Genomic DNA, 10,861 nt, shown 5'->3' on the forward strand with positions numbered 1-10,861 from the left:
GGCATCCTCCCAAGAGCTTGCTAGTCCTCAATCTTCGCCCATGGTGTCATCACTATCATCGACCTCCTCACTTGAGTCATCATCAACCTCCATATATGCGGAGTCATCACCACTTTCACTTGCACTTCCCACTTCATCCTCACTACCCTTCATCATCATCATTATCATTCTCTTCATTTTATTCACCTTCTTGTCCACCAATCTCAACAACAACCATCTCCTCTTCACCCAATGTACCACCTCTAGAAGTACTAGGAAAGAAGAATTCCTTATCCGCCCAACTAGGCAAAGGACAAGATGGGTCAAGAAGTCCCTGCCTAGCAAGATGTAAGAGGGCCGGATATTGTGCTTTATAAGCATCGACTCTATCCTCATAAGCTTGCTTGTGCATTTCCTTCATCAAGAGAGTCAAGTAGTCATTTTCCGCCTTAGCATTTTCGGGTTGAAATTCGCGGTAGAGGAATGGGTAACGTGGGGTGATAATGGAGGAGGAGTGCTCGACAATGTCTTCCCCTTGATATTGTATAATATATTCGGCTTCTTCGGAGAGTGGGAGAAGGTAGTTTGGCCTATGAACATTTAATCGGCAAATCTTGCTTGACAATGTGAAGGATTTAGCATCTTTTGTTAACCACCCAAACTTGTTATCAAGAGTATCATTCTTGACCCATTTGAATTTTTGAACCATGGTAGCTAAATCAATGATATGGCCTCCCTTTACCGGTTTATAGGTGCCATCCTTGTTGAAGTTCCGGTTAAAGTGCTTAGCCAAATAAGTTACCAATCCTCCATTAACAATAAAGGCGTGCCTTCTATGCCATGATCAACATTAAGCCACCTCTCAATCAAAAGTCGAAGAATGTTGTACTTTTTTGGTGAACTCTCTTCCAATGTTCAAGGTTGACTCGAGAAAAATAAAGTCAAGTTCGGTGAAATGGTTCGTACCCTTCCTAGCAATCAAAGTATGCCCAACAACCTTGTGCCATACCCTTATGCCCGGATGATGGACAAAAAGAGCACGACAATCATGGTAAGATGTAAACTTTCTTCCGGTAATGGCCTTCCATAAGGGAGCGGGATCATACTTGGTAGGCTTCTTCGTGTAAGTCGGATCATCACTAAGGCCAAAAATGTCACCAAACTCTCGAAAAGACAATTTCCTATCAATATTCTCGAGACGGAATTCAATATTTGTTCGGGTCTCCACATTGTTAACTTTCAAAGAGTTTAAGAACTCTAAGGTGAGGGAAGAGTAAGTCAAATCTTTCATATTAAACAATGTACTCAATCCCATGGACTCGAAAAAGGTCTTGGTTTGCTCTAGGATACCCAATTTTGACAAGGTCTCTTGGCATATGAATTTGGTGGGCAAAATAGTTTTCTTAGCAAAGGAAACAAATTTCTTCCTATGAGAGTCGGAAGTGAAAATTACCTCCGGATAATCATCTAGTTGTTCAACAACCGGAGTAGAAGTAGTAGCTTCCATAGGAGGATTAGACTCTTGAATTTCCAACCTTGCATTTTGAACCACCAATGCCTTAGATGCTTGAATAGCTTGAAGAGCTTGTTGTCTTTTGGAAAGGTTCTTCTTTGAGGGTGCCTTACTTCCACCTTTTGTTCTTGTCATGTTCTCCTTTATATAGTAACACCAAAGATAAGTTTTATTTCTTCAAATTCCAATAAGACTAAAATCGATTTAGGATAGTTGAATTTTGCCTTGTTTCCTAAAAATCGATTCAAACTTTGAAGATGTTGGTCTTTTAATCACTTGTTGTTGGTAAAAGAGTGATTTATTTGAGTTTTGAGGAAGTTTAGGTTTAATTTGAGTGATTTTGGTTGAGAAATTTGATGTTGGTTGATGGAGAGAATGAGGATTTTGAGGGTTTTGAGTTGTGTTTATGTTGTGAATGAGTAATTGAATTAGAAAAGTTGGGGTTTTAATCCCGTTAGATTTGAAATTCAGGGGGGAGACGAGCGGCTTTAAGTCGGGACGAGCGGATTCTGCTGCAGTTTGCTTCAGGAAAAAGACGTGCTGAGACGAGCGTCTTCTGAGGAAGACGAGCGTCTTTTTGAAGGAGGACGAGCGGATTGCTGTCGGGACACTGGGATTCCTTGTCAAGGAGAAATCCCAAATTTTACCAGCTGCAGGACGAGCGGATTCTCTGTGGGACGAGCGTCCTGACTGAGACGAGCGGATTCTCTATGGGACGCTCGGATTCTCAGTCAGAGCAAAAACTTCTTTTTCCAGCTCTCTCTGGACGAGCGGATCCTACCCAGGACGCTCGGGTAGTCTTCAGGACGAGCGGATTCCCTTCGGGTCGCTCGGATCTTCCCTTACCACACGAATTCAGGTCCATCCGTGGGTACTTCGTAACTCGTGTCATTAACTCTTCATTCATTTGGTCTTAATTGTGGGGGCACTACGAAGGCTTGGATAGACTAGGCAATTGCTATCCCCACACTATGTCAAAACACTACACATCAATAATATGTAAGTCCCTCCCTCACTTTCTCTCGAAATGATGAAAATCTTGATGAAGGCATAAAAATATAAATCCAAAATTGACAAATAATGTAATACAATAAGTAAAATGCAAGTCAAGGGGATAGAATATTTATAAATGGTGGTTTAGGAAGGACTCCACCAAACTCTCATCCATAAGTGAGATGTCAAGGGGGCATGTTAAAGGTGTTGTTGATGTTGCACAACACCTTGAAGAAGTAGTCGAAAGCTTGTTCATTGTCATGATAAAGATCTTTAGTAGACCTTTGCACTTGTTGTTCTTCATGGTGGTCTTGGGTCATAGCATTACCGATATAAGGATTGAATATCCCTTTAAACTCATTATCCCAAAGACCGCATACTTCGTTTACTTGATCCCCAAAAATGTCATGAGCTGATGAGGACAACTCTCCTTCCTTCTTATCATGGCCAATGAGGCCTTCTTCTTCACTTGTCATGGGTGAGCTTTTCAAGCTCTCTTTGTTGAAACTTTCTTGCTCTTTGGGTGGAGCATCTTCCACTTTATTTTTCCATTGAAATGCCAACTTCTTCTTATCACCTTGTCGGCTATAGTGATCAACCATAAAACATGGCTCGTGTAATCGTGGAGCTCTCATTGTCTTGTCAAGATTAAAAGTGATTGTTTCATCTCCCACTTCAAGGGTGAGCTCTCCATGTTTTACATTGATCACCGCTCCCGCGGTGTGTAAGAAAGGTCTTCCTAAGATAATAGGAATGTTGGAGTATTCATCCATATCAACAATAACGAAATCTATCGGGATGAAGAATTTGCCAATTCTTACGGGCACATCTTCCCATACCCCTAAAGGTATCTTCGTTGATCGATCCGCCATTTGAAGCGTGATATTAGTGCACTTGAGTTCTCCTATTCCTAGCCTCTTGCTTACCGAGAATGGCATGACACTTACACTTGCCCTAAGGTCACATAAAGCTTTGTTGATTGCAGTGTCACCAATAGTGCATGGAATGGAGAAACTTTACGGATCCTTGAGTTTTGGAGGTGAACTTCCTTGAAGAATAACACTACTCACTTTAGTGAAAGCAATAGTCTCAAGCTTCCGGATGGATTTCTTCTTTGTAAGAATATCTTTCATGTACTTTGCATAGGCCGGAACATGATTGATCAATTCCGTGAATGGAATCAAGACTTCTAAGTTCTTCACAATCTCCATGAATTTTCCAAGTTGATCATCAAACTTAGGCTTAGCTTGACGACTTGTAAAAGGAAGTCTAATCATAATAGGCTCCTTCTCTTTAGCCTTTTATTCATTCTTCTTTGAAACTTCTTGAATGGTGGGTTCTTCTTCCCTAGAGTTTTGCACAACTCTTTCCTTATCACTAGTCTCCACAATGTCATCCTCAATTTGATTCTTTGGCCCTTCATAGCTTTTACCACTCCTCAAATGGATGGCACTCACCGATTCATGTCTTGGGGGATTACTTTGAGGTGGTAATTGCCCCTTTTGTCTTTGAGAGCTAGAAGATGCTAATTGAGTCATTTAGGTTTCCAACATTTTAGTGTGGTCTAGGATGTTGCTGATGGTGATGTCTTTTGCTTAACTATCTTTTTGCATTTGAGTGAAAAATTCTTGTTGGTTCTTTTGCATTTGGAGGACCGCTTTTTGAACATTAAAACCTTGGTCATTGGATTGATTGTATGGAGTTTGATTTTGATAACCTTGGTTTTGGTTGTAAAAGGGTCTTTGAGCTTGGTTTCTCATTAGAGGAGGGGTGTATGTTGTTTGAGGATTTTGAACATTTTGGCTTTTGTATGAGAGGTTTGGATGGAATTTGGTCTTTTTATTGTAATAGTTTGAATAAGAGGTACCACTCTTGTATGCTTGGAAAGTATTCACTTGTTCCCCTACATTCACTTTGGTCATGTCCCAAAGTTCCACAACTCTCACATACTCCACTTGGAATTGATGAAGATGCCACCATGGCATTAACATGTTGCTTAGGTGATTTGGAGGCTTTTTCAAGCTTAGCCATAACCTTCACAAACTTCAAATTAATGGTATCAATATGAGCACTAAGTTGAGCACCCAATTGAGTAATAAAGTCCACTTCATGCTTTCCTCCTCTAGTAGCCTTCCGAGGTCTACTATATTGTGAGTTATGGACCGCCATTTCCTCAATCTTGTTCCATGTTTGATTATCGTCAACTTTGGTGAACATACCATTTGATCCCATATTGAGAATGTTTCGGGAGTCTTCATAAAGACCATTCCAAAATTGTTGTACCAAGAACCACTCGTTAAGTCCATGATGAGGACATGAGCGGCAAGTTCCTTTGAATCTCTCCCAAGCTTCATACAAAGATTCTTCGTCCCTTTGTTTGAACCCGGTGATTTGGGCTCTTAACATGTTAGTCTTTTCCGGAGGATATAACTTTTTGTAGAAAGAAAGTGCCAATTTCTTCCAAGAGTCAATACCAAGAGTAGCCTTATCAAGGCTCTTTAACCATTGTTTCGCGGTACCAATCAAAGAAAAAGGAAATAAGACCCATCGAATTTGGTTTTGAGTCACTCCGGTTTGAGAAATCGCATCACCATAGTCACAAAAAGTCTCCATATGAGAATGAGGGTCTTCACTAGGCATCCCCCCAAATTGACTTCTTTCGACTAATTGGATAAATGCGGATTTTGCAATGAAATTAACGGTCAAATATTGTGGTGTGAGAGTACCATTTGGTAGGTTCTCCTCGGTTGGTATGAAATGTGATGAAAATTTAGGCATTGTGGGTTGATTTTTTGGTTGATTTGGTGTTGGGTTATCCTTTCCTTCTCTTGCAAAAGGGTTGATGAAATCAATAGTATTTGGTTGAATATCCACAATCTCACCAATACCTCTCAAAGTATTTCTAGCAAGTCTTCTATTGTTGGTCAAAGTTCTTTCAATTTCAAGATCAATGAGTAACAAGTTACCTTGTGATATCCTAGACATGCAAAATATCAAACAACTCAAAAACAATTAGAACAAACCTTGAAGAGTTTTACTTCCCCAAGGTAAAGAAAGACACAACTAAAAACAATAAAAGAAAATCAAATTAAGTTAACATCGTCCCCGGCAACGACGCCATTTTTGGTCGGGCTATGGATTTCAGTTACTTGTCGTTAAGAGTTACCTAGACCAAAACAATATTTATAACTTCACAAACTACTTTACTTTTAGTAAAGAGGTAAGTAAATGTCGGATCCCAAGGGACAGGTATTGATGTAAAATTTTCAATTGCAAATGGTCGTGTCTAAGGGTGTCACAATTTGGGTTGAGGTAGGAGATCAACTAAACTAAATAACAATGTAAATAAAGTAATGAAAGCAAGCAAGATGATTAAAATGAGATGTAAACAATTGATTAAAAGCACTAGGGTGTCATGGGTTCATAGGGGATTCATGGGATTTGATTATACAAACATGTTTTCTACTAAATGCATGCAATTATTATTGTGATGAGATCGAGTTAGTGTATATCTTACAATCCCTAGGAAGGTTTGGGTCCTGGAGCCGAATCGATTAGATTGTACAACACCTACAAGTCGACTTAATCCTCCTTATCCAACTATATGCATGGTCTAATGAGACTCGAGTTGGTTTATGTCTTACAAGTCTCATTGAAAAGGTAAGTGATGGGTAAAAAATGCAAGGATTCATAGGCTCGCATTTCATCAAACATAACGTGTGCATAAGTTGAAATCACAACAAGCAAGCAAATTAATTATTAAAGCTTATTAGATTAAGCATGAATTAATCCCCATGTTGGTTTTCCCTAATTCCCCATTAACCCTAGTTAAGGTAACTACTCACTAATTATCAAGTTTAACATGCTAACAAGGTTGTCAATCATACTAGCAAGGCAAAACATGATGAACAAATGAAGATGATTAACAATAGTTAAAAGGGATTAAGAGAGAATTATACCTATAAAGATGATTCCAAATAATAAAGCAAAGAATAATAGAAGTACATGATGATTGATGGAAGGTTGTCAATCCTCCAAATAAACCCTAAATAATCTTCAATAACCCAAAATAAAATGATGAACAATAGAGAAATTAAGTAAAGATTAATAGATGAGATTTGTATTAATGCTAAATTAAGAGTTGATTACAAGATTAAGAGAGTATTAAGACTTGATTATAATAAGATTAAGATGACATGCTAATCTAGGTAGTACAATGGGGTATTTATACTAGAGATTAGGTACAAAGATTAGGGTTACTAAGGGCTTAAATGACTATTAAGACCCTTAAGAAAAGTTGAGGAAGTGCTCCTCTCCATGGAGATGCTCATCTCCGTTTTGGTGGTCTACAAGTAATACGCTCGTCCCGAGCGTCTTGGCTGCAGGGACGGTTGGTTCTGGAGCAGAATCTGAGCGGCTTGTTGGAGGGACGCTCAGATCAATTGGCCTCAAGACGAGTGTCTTGGCATCGAGACGCTCGGATTGTGGCATTGGGAGACGCTCGTTCTGGGCACTACGACGCTCGGATTCCTTCACAGTCACTTCTCCTCTTTTCTTTCTTCAACAATCCTCGGGGATCTTGTTGGAGATGCAAGGATCCTTTCATCATTACCCAATCTACTTTATTATCTACATAGGCCTTCTAGCATTGTCTTCCCTTTGATGCTTGGTCATTGAATTCGATCAATTTAGCTTCATTTTGCCATGAAAATGCAAGGTTCTTACTCCTTTCCTACCAAGGGATCAAAAACTCAAAGAATATGCAAAATGAGAAACTAAATATAGTAAATGACCCAGTTATGCACTAAAAAGCAAAGGAACGAGGCTGATTCGGGGACTAAATATGCTCAAATATGAGTCACATCAGAGATATCTCATAATAAGCTCATCTATTATATCGTCATATGTATCCCATTTGACCTCAAGACCTTTCAATCGCACATCCTCACTCTCCTTAGCGCAAGACTCGTCACAAAAAGGGTTATCTAGGGGGCTTGTCAAATGTTCCTCATGTTGCTCGCCTTTTGTAAAGTTGTCGTAGAGGGGATCTAAATTAGCCTCAAAGAAGGGGTTATCAACTGAGTATATGGTCTTATCCTCTATGCTTCCGGCGATAACTTTTTCATTCTTTAAAACGGTTTCTATGGACTTAACCATGCCCTCATCCATGTCTGATTGAAATGAGAAAGTGAGTTTAATGCATTCAAGAGCAAGCCATTCAAAAAAAAAGAAAGGACATCTTCAATATTCTTACCACCATAATCTCCCCTACCTATGGAGTCTATGTAGGCCTGGGTTTATTTGTTCATACGTCTTATGATGGTAAGGCACACGGTAAGCCATGGGAGTGTGCGTTCACAGTTATGAGAACGAATACAATAATTCCATCTATGCATGTAATCGTGGAAGTTCTCATCTTCACTCTGTGGAAACTGGATAGAAATCATTAGAACGGTCTCAAGGAACTGAAGTTCCCTAAGACAAAAGACAAATTAAACAAAAACAAAAACAAACAGAAAATAGTTGCCTCCCCGGCAACGACTCCAAAATTTGACAGGCTAAATCGCACACCTAATCAAAGATAAACCAACTGGCCTAAACTAATGCAGTAGAGGAAGTCGGGATCGTATCCACAGGGAGACAATTGTATTCTATTTGCAAAATCTAAATCTGTTTGAGTAACAAATTCGAGGGTTTGTTTTGTTTGATTTACTAAACTATAAGCAATGACGGAAAGATAAAAGAGTCTAAAAATATAAGGAGAAATAGCTAGGACAGTCAGTTCACCATGGTCTAACAATGGTAAAGGAAAGGGTCAAAGATCAACATAAGTACGGTCTGAAGGGTAGTGAAAAGGTCATTTCGGTCAGCTATTCGCCCTAGAAGGCTTCTAATATGCTTTCGTTCTTATTAGGGTATTCTATTATTCATAGCAGGTCTCACTCTCTCCAATCTCTCGATCTAGGTCGGAGTTTACCAGATTAGATAACTAGTCGCATTCATTCAAAGTAATACTACGAATGTTTTGAGTTATTGTTGTGATACTTTGTGATAAGATTGGTGTGGTTGATAATCGTAAATGGATGATTGTGGATGATTGTGTTGGATGGTGCTTAGTTGTGAGGATGTTTATAAGTGTTGTGGTAGAAGTTGTGGGCGAACTTCGGGACGAAGTTCTTTGTAAAGAGGGAAGACTGTAATACCCCGTATTTTAGAAGATGGTCAAAGGTTTGGTCAACATCATTTATTAAAATGTGATTTATGGAAATGGATATTTTATATTTTAATTATTTATTAATTATTGAGACGGGAAATAATAATTAAACAATATATAATAATATATAACCGAGGATGTATACATATGACGCATACTAGTATAAGTATATATGGTGACGGTATTATACGATAAATAAGGTAACAAGTATTTTATATGGTATTAATATGAGATAATAATAATAATAATATTACCTAATAAGATAAGGAAAGTTCCTCCACCTACCTATTAGTATAAATAGAACCCTCTGGCTATTCTTTTGTCACTTATATTCACATAAATCACAATTAAAAGTGAGAGACAGAGAAATAAGAAGAAAAATGGAGCTTTATATCTATCTTACAACCGTCTTAAGGTAACCGTCTCATAAAGTCTTTCTTATAATTGAATTGATATAATGTAATAATATGTTGACTCGACTTTGACCAGGGACTCGACCTAGACTGACCTTGACTTGTTGACCATGACCCGTTGACCGTTGACCCGCTTTAGTTTGGGATTTAATCAAAGCATATTATTGTTGTTTTTTATACTTGGACCCATCTTAAGAGACCCCAAAATCCAACCCATATATTGTTTCGACCCAAGTGAGTTAAGGGCAGGGCTAGGGTGGTGTATGGGGGTCGTGACGGCGGTGTTGTCGGCGGAGATAAGGGTGGCTGGCGGTGGTAGCGAGGCGTTTTGCAGGCTGGGCTATTACGGTTTGATGTTATTGTTGTTATGCGATTTACAGGGGATTGGAAACCCACATGAGAATTGACTGACTGAGGGATAGGTGGCGGTAGTCTAGGGTGGTTATGGGTAGGTCCAGGGTGGCTGTTGTGGTGGCGCGTGGTGTTTGATGTGATGGCGTTAGGACGAGGAGAGGCTGAGCATGGTGGCTGTGAGTGGTAGGTGCGGCGGCTGGGTTGTGGTGGTGCTGCTACTGGTTCGTGGTGGTGACTGGCTGGGGAAGAAAAAGGAGGTTTCGGTGTTGTTGTAGTTGTAGTTGTGTCGAGAGGGGAAAGGGGGATTGAAGAAGGGTGTGGCTGGTGGTAATGGGGGCGGTGGTCAGACCAGGCGTGGTGGTGGCAGGCGTGGCAGGGGTGGCTGCAACGGCCTATTATGGTTGGTTGATGTCGGGTGCAAAGGAGGGAACACGGGTGTATGGGTAGTGGTTTGAATCTTGTGACGGGTTTTAGGAGTCATAATGTTTTTATTATTATTACATTGCTTGGTGACGGGTTTTGACTCGGGTGTGTTGGTGTCGGGTTATGTGGGAAAATGGGTTGAAGCCTTGGGCCGTGTATGGGGTTGTGTGGGATTATTTTGGAGTCGGGTTTAATTTATTTGTTCATTGAGTCGGGAATTTAATCAAGTTTAGTTAAGATGAGTCGGGATAATTGGTTAGTGAGTTATTAACCCGGATTTAATTAATTAATTAGTTTATATATTAAATTATTAATAGAATGTAATTATTGTTTATTATTATTATTATTATTATTTTTTTTTTTTTATTTTTTTTTTTTTTTTATTATAAATGCGCGCAGCTTTCATTATAATAAAAAATTAAAGGTTTACATGAAATTGGTGGGGAGCCGAGAGACAATCTGGGCTCCCACACCCTTAGCAATAGTAAAGCTAATACGAGTAAAAATGTAAGCGGCTACCCGAGCCCCAGCATCCTGAGATACCGAGAATTTCTGGATCCGCTTGAGCAAGGCAACAAAGATCCGAACTCAACTTCCCAAGTGAAGAGAAAGAGAAAGGTAGGAAACCATAACCCGCTACCGCGCACAAATCCCCATACTTAGCACACTTTCGCCGAGCAAAGATCAAGAACAACCCGGCCCGGCACAAAATCCGCCAACCCGATCGAGTCAAGGGTGAAGAACCCGTCGGTCGACACACATCACGCCCCTGTCCCAAGAATAAAGCAATAAATCCGCAGGACGAAGAGAGCCACCATGCCCATCAACCAAACCGATATCAACCTCCTTCCCCGCGAAATACCAGGATCTATAGCGGATGTCGAAGAGAGTGTCCCTGACAAGGTTATGCCGATGTTTAACGCCCACAAGATGCAAGAGACAAGAAACAGCGTGGTCCCCAAAAACATCCCC

The 10,861-nt window shown here is 39.9% G+C and overlaps 1 non-coding gene across 1 annotated transcript; it reads left to right on the forward strand.

The window, feature by feature from the left end:
• The first annotated feature begins 4,784 nt into the window (after positions 1-4,784).
• On the forward strand, positions 4,785-4,891 carry LOC141593854 (small nucleolar RNA R71). Its single transcript, XR_012521913.1, has one exon. It is a non-coding gene; the product is annotated as a small nucleolar RNA R71 (small nucleolar RNA).
• The last annotated feature ends 5,970 nt before the right edge of the window (positions 4,892-10,861 follow it).

This window comes from Silene latifolia, chromosome 7 (assembly GCF_048544455.1).
Source record: "Silene latifolia isolate original U9 population chromosome 7, ASM4854445v1, whole genome shotgun sequence".
NCBI lineage: Eukaryota > Viridiplantae > Streptophyta > Magnoliopsida > Caryophyllales > Caryophyllaceae > Silene > Silene latifolia.